The sequence below is a fragment of the Hevea brasiliensis genome, chromosome 11 (assembly GCF_030052815.1).
Source record: "Hevea brasiliensis isolate MT/VB/25A 57/8 chromosome 11, ASM3005281v1, whole genome shotgun sequence".
Taxonomy (NCBI): Eukaryota; Viridiplantae; Streptophyta; class Magnoliopsida; order Malpighiales; family Euphorbiaceae; genus Hevea; species Hevea brasiliensis.
This window is the reverse complement of record NC_079503.1, coordinates 69368510-69385876: the sequence shown is the minus strand read 5'-3', so window position 1 is coordinate 69385876 and position 17367 is coordinate 69368510.

Below are 17367 nucleotides of genomic sequence, written 5' to 3'. Positions count from 1 at the left end.
AATACAAAATACCAAAAGTAACCTAATGTCCTACCAATGCACTGCAAATGTGAGGTGACTCTAGACTCTGTGTGCAGATCTGATAATTCACCTGGTCTGAGGTCTACTGTACTTCCCAGCTATGTCTCCAGTACCAGCGAGTGGCAAAAGCGACGCGCTAAGCAATTCTGCTTAGTGGTGACAATATAAAATAAAATAACTAAAATAAAATAAATATGCAGAATGTATATTTACATTTTATGTAGACTTAATTTCTAGCATTTATTGCAGTATTATTATTATTTGATTAAAATTTGATAAGATTTATTTTAATTGCCTGAGTAACCTATACTAGTCGACTGGACTGGATAAACGGGTAAACTGGCACTGGGTACCAAGTACCTCGGACTATCACACCATCGGTCACATTGTATCTCCCAGTGTGTAACAGAATAACTAATAAGTTGTAATAATTATTAGGGATAAATCCCAAGTATAACAACTCAATCAACATAGCCAAAGGCTATTTTTTTATCACAGAATGGCACGGGAGGCCATAAAACATAGAATGGCATGAAGCCATATGCAGTACTGCTAATAGAACCCTATTGGCATGCCAACCTATCCAAACCAATCTTGTTTGGTGTACTAGGGCATGTTACACTTTTAAATTTTACAATTCTTGAAATTTAAGTTTATGTGTTACTATTCATTTCATTAGTCAACTAAAATGTTGACTTTTGCATAGGCAATAGGTACATTGGTTTGAATACTCCCAACATACCACATTTTGCATTTTAAAATTGTTGGTATTGGTTGCTAATACCATTTCTAAGCTTAGTGTTAGTTATTCAAATTTTTCAGATTTTAAGCCTTGTGTTTACTGTTCCATTGGTCATTTTACAATGGAAATTTGGCAAAGTTATCAACATGAAAGTTGTTCCTTATTGTGTCTAATTACCTTTCTTTTTTTGAATCACTCCATTTGGAGTTTTACAGCTCAATTTATGGCCTAAACACCATAACTGGCCAGATTGCAAACTTTCCAGATTTTCTAGACTGACCAAATCTATAGTGTTTTGTGTAGTGACTGCAGGTCACCTTTTGAACATGTTATGGTCACAATTTGGGTTTGGTTTCTTCATGAAAGTTGTAGGTCTATATCTCAACTTTCTGTTGGTAAATTTCAGGTCAATTAGACTTTTCTACACTGAGTTATGACCAAATGAATAAACATTATTCATTTGGTCATTTTGCCCAGGTAGAATGCAGGTCACCCGAATTAGGGTAATCTTTAGGTCAACGTGGTTTGATTTTCTGGGCACAATTTCTTCACCAAAGTTGTGCCATTTGGTCAATTTTATGTAAAATTGGCCTTGCACCAATTTAACCTCTACAACTCCAGTTATAGCTGCCCAAACTTGCTGGACTCACACCCAGTCCTGCAGGTCACCAAGGGCAGCAACACTAACTTCAATTCCCACTAAACAAACCACTTCATTTCCTCATTATACTCAGCCAAATGGTCACTAATTGACCATTAGAACTTACATTCACCAACACATGAGCAAAATCCAAATTTGCTCAAAACCCTAACTTCCCAAGTTTTTAAGTTTTACATTTCTACCAACAAATCAAGTTCTAACCATGGAATTCATATCATGGGCAGCCTAAATACCAAATTTATTCAAGGAAAATAATACAAACCCTACCCTTCAAATAACTACCAAAAATGGAGGTTTACATAATTTTCAATTTCATTTAAGTTTCTCTCATTTTCTAGCTCAATTTTTGTCCCTAAACAGGAATTTCAAAAAGAAAGCAAGGATTGGTCTTGGAACTAAGTTTGGGACTTGCAAAACTTCAGTTTTTCTTCAAAAGTTTGTTGCCCAAAGCTTCCTCAAGGTGTGGGGAGAATTTTTGTGAAGATAACTAGGGCTTTTATGGTGAGAAAGGGCCCACGATTCAAGCTTGATCAAGCTTTCATAGAGGTTTTTCTCTCCTCTCTCTCTCAAGCAATTCGGCTGGTTGAAGAAGAAATGGCTGCTGGACTTTTTTTTTTTTTTTATCTTATTTTTTGACCATTTTATCCCTTATGTAATTTTGTTAAGTTGTGCTTGGTAGAGAGCTCATTAATGACATCATGTGATGTCATAATTCCACTTGTCTTTCATTTTCTTTTCTTTTCTTTTCTACTCATTTTCAATTAAATTTTTAACAATATTTATTCACATTTTATGTCATATAAATTATTTATTTAACTGGATAAGTTGGCCAAAAATCATCTCTGAAGACAAAATGACCAAAATGCCTTCCTTTTGGCTTAACGAGCTAAAATTGTGTGTACCGATTGATTAAATTTTTCGTGTATTTTCTTAACATTTTATTATCATTGGAACCCAAAAAATCCTTTCCTGAGGTCCCAAAAATTATTTCATGAAAATTTCCCCGAGTCTAGGGTTGCTAACGGCCTTCACTGTTACTTCCCCTTTGGGTTACTCATCACTGGGGTTTCGGCTCATTTAACCTTAGTGCATTTCATTCCTAAAAATTTTCCTTGATTTTTATGAGTATTATTTGGTTTATTTATAACTCCTCACTCTAGTCTAATTATAATTTCAAATATTCTAGCTGCCCGGACTGACATTGATCACTGGAATAGTAAACTGTACGGACTAGCTAAAGTGAGGATGTTACACCAGTTAACTTAGACAGGCTCAAAAGGTACTTTGTATGGATAGGCTCTCTAGGTTGAAAAATTATCACATCAATTTTCAACAATTTCTCATCAATTTCTCAAACTTTCCAATCATTCAATTCACATCATATTTATACTAAAATCATAAATAAATACTCAATTTTCATTTATGAACACCATTTATAGATAATTTCATTATTACATAATCACATAAGTTTCAATATACATGATAAAATAAAAGTTTAATTACAAAATTTACAAAAATACAAAACACAAAATACAAAATGTAGCCTAGCATCCTACCAATGCACTGTAGCTGAGAGGTGACACAGGACACTAGCAGATCTGACTCTTACCTTGACTGGGGTCTACTGGGATCGCGCTCCGTATCTCTAGTACCTATGCGTGGCAAAAAGCAATGAGCTAAGCAATAATGCTTAGTGGTGCCAAAAATAAAATAAAAAAACTACAAGAAAATAAATATACAGTGTGTATATTGATGTCTCATGCAGACAAATTTTTGTTAATTATTTGTAGTCTTATTTATTTGGTACTTGTTATACCCATTATTTCATTAAATTTATCAACTTCCATTTTTGGATACCCAAGTAACCTATACTAGATGACTGGACTGGATAACCGGGTAAACTGGCATTGGGTACCAAGTACCTCGGGCCATCACACCATCAGTCACATATGTATCTTCCGGTGTGCAACAGAACAACTAATAAGCTGTAATAATTATTAGGCACAAGGCCAAGTATCACCATAATATCAGAATGGCTAAAAGCCATAAAATCACAGAATGGCATAATGCCATGTGTAGTACTGCTAACTGAACCCTATTGGCATGCCAACCTATCCAAACCAATCTTACTAGGTGTACTAGGGCACATTACAAAATTATTGATTGAATTTTTATGTTTTACATATAAGGTTACTATTCATTTTACTATTTAGGTCAAGTTATTAACTTTTCAATGCAAAATAGTTACATGAGTCCTAACCACATAAATTTATCACATTTTGGTTCCCAAAAGTGTTGGCATTAGTTGCCAATCCATATTTCTAACTAATGGAGAATAAATCAGAAATTTCAGTTTTGGGTGCTTGAGTTCACTATTCTATTAGGCCACTCTACAGTGAGAATTTGCCCAAATATTCTTCATGAAAGTTGTTCCTTATTGTGTCTAGTTACATTTCACTTTTTGAATCACTCCATTTGGAGTTTTGTAACTCAAGTTATGGCTTAAATACCATAACTGGCCGGATTGCAATTTTTCTAGAATTTTTGGGCAGAATCAATTCTGCAGTTTTTATACATTGATTGCAGGTGGGTTTTTGGACATGTTATGGTCAAAATTTAGGTTTGTTTTCTTCATGAAAGTTGTAGGGCTATGTCTCAACTTTATATCGGTATAAAAATCAGGTCAATTGAACCTTTCTACATTGAGTTATGACCAAATGAATGAACACTATTCATTTGGTCATTTTTCAGGGACTACATATTGGTCACCTGAATTAGGTCAATTTTTAGAGCCACTTAGTTAGTTTTCTGGGATAGGTTCCTTCATCAAAGTTGTTACATTTTGTGTCTAGTCTGACCTCCAATTGGCCTTTCACCAATTGGAGTTACCTAGCTTGAGTTATGACCCCAAGAGCACACTGGACTCAAAGGGTCCAGAATGCACACTTAAGGCAGTCTAATTCTTTATATTAGTTAATGTCACCAATCACTCCATTTCCAATTCAAACTACACCAAATGGTCACTAAATGACCATTACAACATCATTTTGTGTTCAATTGCATCTACCCGCATATTTGAGTTTCAAACCCTAGCCCTAAAATTCCAAAGTTTCAAATTCTTGCACTAAACTCATAAAGTAATGTTTTGAGTGTTACAATCATATCAAGGGCAGCCAATTCACTCATTTAATCCAAAGAAATCTTCAAAACCATAACAAGTCCATGGCTGCCAAAAATAGGGTAACAGCTTTACATATTTATTTTTAATGGAATTTCATATATCCTACCTCAAATTTTCATTCTAACAAGAAATATGAAGAAAAGAGCTAAGGAATTGGACACTAACCTCAATTGATCACTCTTCCAAGTTTCCAAATCTTCCTTTTTTTCTTTCTTCTTTTTGCTGGCTAGAAATTGTTTAAGGTGTGAGGAAAAATTTTACTGAAGGGAAACTAGGGTTTTGGGGTGATTTGGTGGGTTAGCTCAAGCTTGATCAAGCTTCCATGGAGTTTTCTTTCTTCTCTCTCTCTCTCTCTCTCTCTCTCTCTCTCTCTCTCTCTCTCTCTATGTTTTGGCTGCGCAAAGATTGAAGATAGCTGTTTTGTTTTGCAATTTTATCTTCTTTTATTCATGTTTAAGTAGTTTATAATGATGTGTCAAAATTTGGTTGGGTGGAAATATTTTAATTGCATCATGCTTATGTCATAAATATGACTTTTATTTCATTTTCTTTTCTTTTCTACTCATTTTTAATTTAATTTTTAGCAATATTTATTTACATTTTATATCATAATAATTATTTACTTAACTAGACAAGTCGGCCAAAAATCATCTCTGAAGGCGAAATGACCAAAATGCCCTCCGTTTGGCTTATTAAGCCAAAATCGTCTGTACCGATCAAAAAATTTTTCTAAGCCATTTCTTAGCATTCTAGTGCCATAGAAATCTCAATGACTCTTCTCTAGAGTCCTAAAAACTATCTTATGAGTTTTCTCCCTGGTTTAGGGCTCCTAGCTGCGAAGACCGCAACTTCCTACTAGGTCACCCATCGCTAGGGCACCGGCTCATTTAACTTGGTTGTATTTTATTTCTAAAATTTTTCCTAAATTTTTTTATTAATATTTAAGTTAATTATGGCTCCTCACTTTAGTTTAAATGTTTTTCCAGACGTTCTAGCTGTCTAGACTGACATCGGTCACCGAAACAGTAGAATGTACGGAATTGCTACAGTGAGGGTGTTACAACTCTTCCTCTCTAATTTAAATTTCGTCCTCGAAATTTACCTGATGCAAACAATTGAGGGAACTATTGTCTCATCGTCTCTTCACTTTCCCAAGTTGCCTCCTTGGTGTTGTGGTGCCTCCAAAGCACTTTTACCAGTGGAATCTGCTTATTCCTCAACTCTTTCACTTCCCGAGTCAGGATCCGTATGGGTTCTTCTTCATATGTCAAATCCGGTTGTACTTCAATTTCTTTCATTGAGATGACATGTGAAGGATCTGAGCGGTATCTTCTTAGTATAGATACATGGAACACATTGTGAATCTTGCCCAACTCTATTGGTAAAGCTAGCCTGTAGGCCACTGGACCCACAAGTTCAATGACTTCATATGGGCCAATGAACCTAGGGCTTAACTTACCCTTTCTTCCAAACACCTTTTTCCATGGTGAGACTTTAAGAAACACCTCATCTCCAACTTCATATTCTATCTCTTTTCTTTTCATGTCGGCATAGGATTTCTGTCTATCTGAGGCAAACCTCATATTAGCTTTAATTAACTTTACTTTCTCCTCAGTCTATTTCACTAGGTCTAGCCCTACTAGTTTATCTTTGCCCAATTCAGTCTAACACACTGGGTTTCTACATTTCCTCCCATACAATGCTTCATACGGGGCCATTTGGATGCTAGCTTGGTAGCTATTGTTGTATGCAAATTCTGCTAGTGGGAGATATCTATCCCAACTTCCCTCAAACTCGATGACACAACTCCTCAACATATCCTCAAGGACCTGACATATATTTCATGTTATTATTATCATTTCAGTTCAATATTTGTATTAGTTCAATTAGTTTCAATGTTTACCTGGATTACTCTTTCTGATTGCCCATTCGTCTGAGGATGGAAAACTGTGCTAAAGTGGAGTTGTGTACCCAAGGATTCATGCAACTTCTTCCAAAATCTCGATGTAAACCTTAGGTCTCGATCATATATGATGGAAAGTGGAATTCCATTCAGTCTAACTATCTCACTGATATACAATTCTGTTAACTTCTCCAGTGAGTAGTCAGTCCTAACTGGCAGAAAGTGTGTTGACTTCGTCAATCTATCTACTATTACCTATACTGCATCATGCTTCTTTTATGTGAGAGGTAGACCACTTACAAAATCCATGGTGACCCGATCCCATTTCCATTCAGGTATGCGTATGGGCTGTAGCAAACCCGATGGAACTTGATATTCTGCCTTGACTTGTTGACATGTCAGGCATTTAGTCACATAGTCAGCTATATCCTTCTTCATACCAGGCCACCAATACTGAAGCTTCAGGTCATGATACATTTTTGTACTTCCTGTGTGCATAGCATAAACATTAGTGTGTGCCTTTTTTAGAATACTGGCTTTTAATTCCCCATTATCTGGTACACACACTCTTCCTTTGTAGTACAGACAGCCATCATATTTCACATCATAGTCAGTTGCCTTCCCTTCTAAGATTTTAGTCATAGTAGTCATTAACTTCTCATCTACCTTCTGCCCATCTAAAATCTGCTGTAGTAGGTTTAGCCTCACTTGCAACTCAGCCAAAATAGCTCCATCTCGAGCCAAAGATAGACGGCCATTCAATGATCTCAAAGCTGTGATGGATTTTCTGTTCAAAGCATCAGCAACTATATTTGCCTTCCCAGGATGGTAGTCAATCACACAATCATAGTCCTTTAGGAACTCAATCCATCGCCTTTGTCTAAGGTTGAGCTCCTTCTGGGTTGACAAGTATTTCAGACTTTTGTGGTCTGTGTAAATATAACACTTTTCTCCATACATGTAGTGCCTCCATATCTTCAATGCGAAGATAATTGCTGCAAGTTCTAGATCATAGGTAGGGTAGTTCTGTTCATGTGGCCTTAATTGCCTGGAAGCATAGGCGACCACCTTTCCCTCTTGCATCAATACACACCCTAGCCCATTATGTGAGGCATCACTGTAGACCACAAAATCCTCTTTTGACACTGGCTGTGTTAACACTGGTGTCTCTATCAACATAGCCTTCAATTTCTCAAAACTGGCCTGACACTTGTCATTCCATTCAAATTTGACATTCTTGTGTAACAACTTGGTCATTGGAGTAGCTATTAAAGAAAATCCCTTCATAAATCTTCTATATTACCCAGCTAGCCCCAAGAAACTTTTGACCTCAGTTGTATTTCTGGGAGGCTTCCATTCCATCACTGCTTCTATCTTCTTGGGATCCACCCTAATCCCATCAGCTGACACTATGTGTCCAAGAAATGCAATCTCACTCAACCAGAAGTCACACTTGAACAACTTAGCATATAGCTTCTTTTCTCTCAGGGTTTGCAGGACAATCCTCAAATGCTTATCATGTTCTTCCCTAGTCTTGGAATACACCAAAATATCATCAATAAAGACCACTACGAACCGGTTTAAGTATGGATGGAAGATATGGTTCATAAGGTCCATGAATGCTGTTGGTGCATTTGTTAAGCCAAAGGGCATCACCAGGAACTCATAATGCCCATATTGGGTCTTGAATGCAGTCTTTGGCACATCTGCATCCTTTACCCTTAGCCGATGATACCCTGATTTGAGATCAATTTTAGTAAATACTCCTTCTCCCTTCAACTGATCAAACAGATCGTTAATTCTAGGCAACGGATATTTGTTTTTCACAGTCACTTTATTCAACTGCTGGTAATCAATGCATAATCTCAAAGTCCCATCCTTCTTTTTTACAAATAGCACTGGAGCTCCCCATGGTGACACACTGGGGCATATGAAACCCTTATCCAGTAACACCTGCAACTGGATTTTCAGCTCCTTTAACTCAGTAGGTGCCATCCTATAAGGAGCAATAGAGATTGGTGCTGTACCCGGCAGTATCTCAATAGCAAATTCGACTTCCCTTTCTAGTGGCAAGCTAGGCAATTCTTCAGGGAACACATCTGGGAAGTCTCTTACTATGGGTATGTCACACAGACCTGGCTTAGCCTGTCTAGTATCTACCACATGTGCTAGGTAGGCTTCACAGCCTTTTCTCATCAGTTTTCTTGCAACTATGGCTAAGATGACATTAGACAAGAAATCTGTCCTTTCCCCCACAAATGTGATCTCATTACCCTCAGGAGTTTTCAAAGAAATCCTCTTCAATTTACAATCAACCATTGCCTGATGACGTGACAACTAGTCCATTCCCAAAATCACGTCAAACTCATGGAAAGGCAATTCAATAAGGTCTGCCAAGAATTCATACCCCTGAATCCTTAACGGGCAACCTTTGTACACTTTATTCACCACTACACTATGTCCCAATGGATTAGTGACCAAAATGTCTTGGTCACTCTCCCCTACTAGTATTGCCCTTTCTACGGGTAGGTTGATGCAGATGGATGAATGAGTGGATCCTGGATCCACCAATGCATGCACAGATGTATTGTAGAGGGAGAACGTACCCCTGATGACGTCTGGGGCATCTTGCTCCTCCTGAGCTCTTATGGCATAAGCTCTGGCAGGTGCTTTGGCCTCTAGCCTCTCGGCTGGCTCAGATGCAGGTCTCTGTGATGGATTAACTCCCTCAGATTTGCCAGACTTCCTACTTGTCACACCCTACTCCTCGTAAGATGTAACATGTTCCTGTAGTACACCTAATGAATTACCATACTTCACCTACCGGTAACCCATTAAATATACTACAAGGGATTTTAAAATAATTTTTGTTCATTTTAGAATTTGTGTGTAAATTTTTTTTTTCAAATATTAAAAATCTTTATTTAGAGTCCAAACATAAATCAAATTTTTGGATATTTAAAATCTCTGTAATTTTTTAAAAAATTTCGGTAGAGCGCCGTCTGTATTTTGAGAAAACAATTCTTCAAAACCTGAAAATAGAAACACTCCCAATATATTTCTCAATCACAACTCCATTTGCAACCACCAAACTTCAAATCAACAGCAATAGCAACACTTCAATTTAAAATCCAAATTTCAAATCAAGAATTAATATCTCAAAACATTTCATAACTCATGCACATTACAATTTAAATCATTAATTTACAGCCATAAGTTAATTTACAGATGCAAAATCTCAAAAATAAAATTATTACAATTTTATCTGTACAACTGCTCAAATTACAGAGATACATATGCATACTATCATATTTACATCAAACTAAACTACCAGGGTATAAACAAATACCCGTACAAAAATTCTTCAATTGTGCTCCTCTCTAACTGTAGCAGCTCACTCTGCTGCTATGTCCTTTTCTCTATCTGCGACAGCAAGTTAATGCTATCGCTGAGTATATAAATACTCAGTGGTGCACAATAAAGCATAAAATGCATAATATAAAATATTTATGAACAAATCATCATTCAAAAATCTCATAATCGCATTTCACATTTTTTTTCTCAAATCACATTTATAACAAATCATAATTTTCAAAGCTTAATATAGTACAACTTGATCAAACAATTTAATAAACATAGTGTTGCCAAACAATAACACAACTTAGGCAATGACACAAATTTTCCGAACATGTCGTGTGTGTAACATCCTCCCCGTAGCAACTCCGTACATTCTACTGTTCCGATGACCGGTGTCTGTTCGGACAGCTAGAACGTCCGAAAAAATATTTAAACTAAAGCGAGGAACCATAATTAATTCAAATATTAATAAGAAAAATTTAGGAAAAATTTTAGAAATGAAATACAACCAAGTCAAATGAGCCGGTGCCCAAGCGATAGGTAACCCAGAGGGAAGTTGCGGTTCTCTCAACGAGGAGCCCTAAACCCGGGGGAAAAATTATAAAATAATTTTTGGGACTCCAGAGAAGGGTCATTGAGGTTCCTATGGCATTAGAATGCCAAGAAAATATTTAGAAAAATTTTTCAATCGGTACAGACAATTTTGACCCGTTAAGCCAAACGGAGGGCATTTTGGTCATTTCGCCTTCAGAGACGATTTTTGGCCGACTTGTCCAGTTGAGTAAATAATTATTATGATCTAAAATATGAATAAATATTACTAAAAATTAAAGTGAAAATGAGTAGAGAAAAGAAGAAAAGAAAATGAAAGAAAAACCTAAATATGACATCACATGATGTCATTTGGAAGGTTTCCACCAATCACAACCCAACAAGCCAAATTAAAAGTGATAAAAACTAATTAAAAAGAGACAAAATGAAAGACCAAATCTGCACTCCCATCTTCATCCTTGGGCAGCCAAAACGTAGAGAAGGAGAGGAGAGGGTTTCCACCATAGTTCAAGCTTCCAAGCTTGGGAACCTTGCTTATCTTGCATCAAAAACCCTAGATCCCTTCAATAAAAATTACCCCCACACCTTGTAGGAGTGTTTGGCAGCCAAGAAAAGCCAAGAAAGTGAAGGAATTGCTTGGGAAAATTCTGCAAAAAAAAAAAGGTTAGTGCTAACTCTTACATTTTTCTTTTTATTCCATGTTAGGAAGTTCAAGTGAATAAGAAATTGTTAAGAAATTGAATAAAACACTTATGTAGGAGTATGTATGAATGGTGGAAGCCAAGAGAGGGTTAGGGTATTGATGGTTTAATTGCAATTAAGTTGGTATATTAATGTCAATTAATGCATATATATGAATTGGAGTTTAATGGAGTTGAATTTTTTGAGTTTGTATGAGAATGAGATTTGATCAATTAGGGTTAGTATGAAAATTGGAGATATTGTGTTTAAATGATTAATGGACATTCTAGTGGTCAATTAGTGACCATTTAAGGCAAGTTAATCATAATTTGAAGTGAGTTAATGCATGGCAAAACTGAAATGGAAGGCTGCCCAATGAGTGCAGCAGGGTGATTGAAATTTCAGTCCACTTGGACTGCCATATCTTTGGCTGTGTTGGTCCAATTGGTGTTTGGCCAATTGGATATGAAACTAGGCTTATAATGGCACATTTTTGCTGAAGAAACCATGCCCAAAAGACCAAAGCAAGAGGACCAAAAGTTGGCCCCAATCCGGACACCCTGCAACAGCACCTGCAGAAATGACCAAATGAACAGTAACTGTTCATTTGGCCATAACTCACTGTAGATTTGGTCAATTGACCTGAAATTTTTACAGCAACAAGTTAAGACATAGACAAACAACTTTCATGAAGAAACCTACCCCAAATTATGACCAGAATCAAATCAAATCATTGAGCAAAGTGAAGTTTACTGTACTGAGATTTCCAGAATTTTCATTTGAGCAGCAATGTTTGGAGGACTATAACTCTCTCTAGAAAACTCGGATTTAGGCGATTCTTGAACCGATGGAAACCTAAGGCATAGTAGAACATTTCATATGAAGAAAGTTAGACCAAATTAGGAACTTAACTTGATCAAATTACTGACCAAAGTTGGATCAAAATCTGCCAGAACCCAAAATCTCAGTATGAACAGTGCACGTGAACAGTAAACTTATTTTGGCCATAACTTGAGCTACAAAACTCCAAATGGAGTGATTAAAAAAAATAAATTCAACTAGACAAAATAAGAAACATTTTCTATGAAGGAAGTTTTGTCAAATTCCAACAGTAAATCGACCAATGAAACAGTGCAACTTCGGAGCACCAAAACCGAAAATTGGCAATTTTGCCAAAATGACCTAAGCTTTGAGAAAGTGACCAAAACCAACAAGTTTTAAATGAAAAATGTAGTATGTTTGAAGTGCCAAAGTCAATGTACATATTTTCTATGCAAAAGTCAACATTTTAGTTGACTAATGAAGTGAATAGTGACATGAAAACTTGAAATAAGCTTGGAAATGGATTTGGTAATTGATTCCAACAAGTTTTAAATGCAAAATGTGGTACATCGGGAGTGTTAAAACCAATGTACCTATTGTCTATGCAAAAGTCAACATTTTTGTTGACCAATGAGGCGAATAGTGACACCAAAACTTGAAATTCAAAATTTGAAATTAGAAATGCATCTAGGGGACTTTAAATTGCAATTGGCAATTAATACTAGTAAATGTAAAACTCAAAATGTGGGATCTTGGTGTAATTAGAATTAATATATCCATTAAGTATAAAAAGGTCAACATTTTGGTTGACTAGTATGGTGAATAGTAATCAAAATGATTAGTGAATTAAGATGAAGACCTAGAACCAATTCTAAGTTTAAATGCTTAGAATTGTATGACAAATATGGACTATGCATCCTAGTCAAAATTGTTAAAAAGAAATTTAGGCCATAAATTTGAAATCCATGAAATATTCATGGATTACTTGAAACATGAAAAATAAGTCACCTAATTGATGTGAATAGATAGTTAGGGCATAAATGCCCATCACAAATGGAATTCATAAAATATTAGTAACTCAACTTGAAATATAAAATTTGTAATTACATAAGTAGATTCTTGAATGTATAAATGAGAAAGGAAAAATGTTTTGAATACAATGGTACATGTGAACCATTGTTTAGAATTGTGATCAATATGAATAACATAATGAATGGATAAATAAACCATATTAATGTATGAATGAGACATTAGTTCTCATTATTGTAAAGAGGAGAAGTATTTTGAGTACAATGGTATAAAAGAATAATTGATGTGAATTGTGATCATATAAATGATCAAATGAATGTATGAATTATGATTGAAATTTATCATGAAAAAAAATGAAGTCATAAAGCACAATATATTAACATTTTAAAATAGCAAATGCCCTAGTATACCTAACAAGATTGGTTTGGATAGTTTGGCATGCCAATAGGGTATTGTGTTAGCAGTACTGCGGAAGGCTTTATGCCTGTATTCATGGCTTTATGCCCGTATTCATGGCTTTTATGCCCGTATTCATGGCTTTTATGCCCGATTATGTGATATCATGGCTTTTTAGCCATACCGATCGCATACATGGTTGACGTTACTGCGTCCCATGGTATGACGGCTCGAGCACGCGGTGTCGATGCCAACGACCGTTATCCATCCGATCGTCTAGTATAGGTTACTTGGGCGATCAATTAAAGTATTATTCAATTCAGCTAAGTTAAGTTAAGTATAATGAAAATCAGACAATTAAATTAAGTATTGAATGAATAAGCAAAAGAGATTAGCATAAGTAACATAACAAAAATATAAATGGCAGAATCGTTCAGTCGTTAAATACAATACATATTAAATAAATTATATACACAAGATATTCAAAAGTTATAAACTAAGCACTTCCAAAGAGGAACAAACTAGTATATAAGATCGTTGATACTAGAAATACCATATCAAATTAAATTGACTCGAGTATCGAATTATCATTTATTTCTTTCTTTACTTGTATATATTATTTCCGTTATATTATTGCACCACTAAGCAAAAATGCTTAGCGCGATGGAATTGCTTCCTCGCAGTCTTCAAGGTAAAACCAGATGGTATCGATCGAGATTTTTGGAGTCGGATCTGCGAAGTGTCAGAAGAGTTCAAGATTGTCACCTCCTCAGCAATGCATGTAGATAGGGCTCATTTTATACATGTTATGTATATTGTTCATTCCTAGCACATTGTAAATTATTTGTATATCTTGTACAAAATAAACTCATGTAATTAACCTATGAATTATGGAAGCTATTCAAAGTAAGTATTTTAGTATGTGAATTGAATTTGAGTTATAATGAGATTATACTTGTAAATATTGAGATATTGAAAATCTAATGAGATTTCTGAGAAATCTGAATACTGTATTGAGATACATTATGTTTGAAAATTTTTTTAAGACTATTAAGTTTCAGAAATTGAGTATATATTGAAATTGTCTTTGGCAGGTTCAGAAGAACTGTTAGTCCAAATTACAGCCGACACTTTGTCGGATTATCGTTAAAATTTTTGAAATTTCCAATTTAGTTAGATTTTGATAAAAGTAAAAAAATAGCCTAAATCTTCAATAAAGTTTTTGAATAAATAAATCAAGGACTGTAATGGAATCAGATAAAATAGAGTGCTCCGGCACACTGAGTGGCATAACTTGCTCGGCTACACTGTAGTCGGGTAAGGGGTGTCACAGTGTGTACATCACGACAAGGCATACTCACCCCACTAATCGAAATCAATGAGGGAGGTGGCTAGCTAGCTAGCTAATGAGTGCTCATCCAAACTTGCCCCTCAGACTGGAAAGCCAGAGAGGGAGGAATATAGTCAAATATCAAACTCATCCCACAAGTGGAGGAGGAACATATTAATATTGCCATGCCAAGTGTGAATTAAAAACAATTTAAATCAATTTATTCAAATATTTCATACAATTTACAAATCATAATTCATTCTAAACTTTTCATTTACAAAGTAGGCAACACACTAATTTTCAATTAATATTTTTAAAGCCATAACAATCAAAATTATTCACAACATTTATTTCAAGAATTGTCAAGTAGAAACAAAAAATTTTAAGTTTATTGTGCACAAACCTGACGTGAGTCGCCTCTAGGCCTTTACTCAGTCCCTTATACCTTCCGGGTCTTTTTCAGCTGAAACACAATATTTATAGTGTTTTAGTATCTTATTTCACAGTAAATCCAATAATTAATTCATAAATACTTAATTCTAGCCCAAATATGCTTAAACTAACATTCTTGGAAATTTTCATTTTAGAGTTACTATTTATGGTACTATTCAAGTCAATTTGTTGACTTTCTAAGGCTTAATAGGTATGCGAATTCCAACTTCACACACATACCACATTTTGGTCACTAAATTTGTTGGTTTTGGTTGTTTATTCAAATTCTAAATCTTTTAGGCAAATTTGATAATTTTCAGTTTTGGTGTCTAAGGTTGCACTGTTCCATTGGTCATTTTATTGTTGGAATTTGGCAAAACTTTCTTCATAGAAAATATTCCCTATTGTCTTAAGTTTATTCTCCTTTTTGAATCACTCCAATTGGAGTTTTGTAGCTCAAGTTATAGCCATTTGAACCATAGCTGCCGGATTAGACTTAACCCAGATTTCTAGGCAAATTTTGGTTCTGGCAGTTTTAGGTCACCAATTTTGGGTGGCCAAATGATTTGGTTAATGGCATAATTTGGGTTTATGTTCTTCATGAAAGTTTTAGTTCTATGTCTAAACTGTCCACTGGTAAAATTTTAGGTCATTTTGACTTGCCTAGCTCAAGTTATAACCAAATGAACAAACACTGTTCATTTGGTTAGTTTGTACAGGGACAGACTGAGATTTTCCAAGTTTGGTCAATTTATTCACTAGGTTTTGGTCATTTTTTGGGCATGGTTTCTAAATGAAAATTGTGTCATTTAGTGTCTATTTTTATTCCCAATTGGTCTCATATCAATTGGACTTGTAAAATTTCATTTTTGGTCCCTAAAAGGTAACTTGGTCATGCTACCAGCAGCATGACCATACTCAATCCGAATTTGGCCTTAACTCCAACCACTCCAACATACCTCATTTGGTCACCATTGACCATTTCTCACTTGAAATTAGGTCCAAGACATCATTTACAAGTTTCTCACATTTTTGTTCTCTAAACCCTAATGTCCAAAACCCTAATTCACTCTAATTGTTACATTTAACCAATTCAATGTTTTTAACTATCATCACTCAACTAATTATGGTTCATATACTCATTCAAATCCATCAAACCATGCAAATATGTCCCCATACACATGCTGGCTGAAATTTAAGTTTGTTCCTTCAACAATTAGTTTCATTTCATTTCTTTAGTTTCTAAGTTACTTTAAGCTACAACACAACTAATAAATCTCAAGTTTTCAAATTAGGGTGCTTACCTCAACTTTGATATTCAATCTTCAATTTTTCTCCTCTTTTCTTCTTTCTTTCTTGCTAAATTTCTTTCTCAAGGGAAGGAAATAAGGTTTTATGGAGTGATTGGGGAAGAACTTAGGGTTTAATGAGGGATTTAAAAGCTTGAAACAAGCTTTAATGGAGTTTCATTCATGGTGATATGAGGGAGAAGAGAGTGAGGCGGCAACACATGAGGAAGAAGGACTTTTGTTTTTTTTTTTTTCTTTTCTTTTCTTTATTTTATGTCTTAGGAAGACCATAATTCAATTTAATTTAATTTAATTTATTAATTATAACATTTATGGCATCATGCATGATGTCATGCATGATGTCATCTCCCTACACCTTTTTCATTTTCTCTTTTTTTTTTAATTTATTTTTCAATTAGTTCTTTAATTTAATTCCCGACTCCGAAATTTTCTTTTCTCCGATTTTATTTGACAGTTAGGTCAGGAGTCAGCTCTTGGGGTCAATTGACCAAATTGCCCCTCGCCGTTTCAACCCGGTTTGCAAATAATTTAATATTTCTTCCTGATCCCTGACCTAATTATTTGACTGGCTTAACAATTCTTTTTCGTGATTTTCTCTTATCCACTATGTTCATAATGGTCCTAAAGACTGCAGCGTCACATTTTATGGTTCAAAATTTGACTTTAAATCGACTTCACAGTCGTTCCCGAAAAGGTCACCCATCGCTGTGACTCTCGGCTCGTTTGACTTCTTATGTTCTGTTTTTCTTATTTATACTTAACTAATTGACAATCACTAATTATTTGTGTTTAAGGCTTATCTAGTTGTCTTAAGTGTGGTTCTAATCCCCTTAATTGTCCGGACCGACTCCGATCACCGGAATAGTGAAATATACCAGGCTATGCAAATAGGGGTGTTACACTACCCCTTTAAGGTACTAGGGCAGGTCTATCTGCTTGTGCTGGAGTAG